Raw genomic sequence first — 1,148 nt, 5'->3', positions numbered from 1 at the left:
ATAGTATGTTATTTCTTACATTTAACCTTCTTATATGTAATAAGATGAAATGAAAGTAGGATGATATAATAAACACTCATATATAGCTTAGTAGATTAAGACTAGTCCACATTTAGTCTATTAAGTAAAATAAAAAAGAAACAAGACTTCAATTATAAGGATGAGTATAGGTTAGAAACCTCCACCGCCATAAATGCTTGAGTTCTGAAGCTTTCCCCTGTATCCGAAACAAAAATTGTATAAAAAAACAGTATATTAAGTTGGCATCCACATCAACCAAGAGATGAAAAATTATCTATTTATTGTGCAATCAGTTGCTAACTTGCTATATATAATATATAAAATGTTTAAAGAATGAAAGTTTTAACTAATAGGAAGAAAACAAATAACAAAATGAGGTAATAAGATAAATATACGCAAGTGAAGCACCAAATAAGACACTTACCTTATAATTAAGATGAGAAGGTGGAAGTAAGATAGACCTTAGCAAAAAGATTTTGAGTTTTTTCAATGAGTTTTATAAGTGGAGTATGAAGTGGAGATCCTCTAGTTGCCATTGGATTCTTTGCTAATTCCCATGATTCTTTCCACAACAAGTAGGCAACATCCTACATTCAACTACACTTAATTACATACAAACTTCTACTTTTGTTTTACCAAATCAAATCTCAGTGTTTATCAAAACAGACTTACATGAAGTTGACCAGTAGAAAGAAAGAAATCCTTGAGAAACTCATGCTTATAGCACCTGAAATAATAGACACATCTTCATATTCTCATATGAAATTAAATAGAAAAACCTATATAGCCTTTACCTTGCATAACGTATGAATAGATCGCATGCAATAGGTCTAGCTTGTATCATTCCAAATAATTCCAATTCTGGTCTCTATACAAGCCAATAATTTGAGAACTTAATTTTAGTATTATTTTATAATTAATCAAATAAGAAAACAATAAATACCTTCTGCAATATATGAAAGAGAACAAGATAAACAAGATCAGTATCACCACTTTCAGTTGCCTTAGTCAGGGCTGTATCATCTTCCCCAATGCCTACTAACAAAGGAACTTGGAAAAGTGCTAGTCTGATCAGGCCGGCTCAAGCCGATTTGAGGCCCAGGGCAAAATCAAAAAATGAGGTCATT

The 1,148-nt window shown here is 31.4% G+C and overlaps 1 long non-coding RNA gene across 1 annotated transcript; it reads right to left on the bottom strand.

The window, feature by feature from the left end:
• Window positions 1-495: 495 nt before the first annotated feature.
• On the bottom strand, window positions 496-867 carry LOC145067757 (uncharacterized). Its single transcript, XR_013688881.1, has 3 exons — window positions 816-867; window positions 694-748; window positions 496-608 (listed from the first exon to the last, which is right to left on the bottom strand). It is a non-coding gene; the product is annotated as an uncharacterized LOC145067757 (long non-coding RNA).
• Window positions 868-1,148: the final 281 nt, after the last annotated feature.

Source organism: Lactuca serriola, chromosome 1 (genome assembly GCF_051521515.1).
Source record: "Lactuca serriola cultivar US96UC23 chromosome 1, Lser_US96UC23_V15, whole genome shotgun sequence".
Taxonomy (NCBI): Eukaryota; Viridiplantae; Streptophyta; class Magnoliopsida; order Asterales; family Asteraceae; genus Lactuca; species Lactuca serriola.
This window is presented reverse-complemented; position numbering and strand designations above follow the sequence as displayed.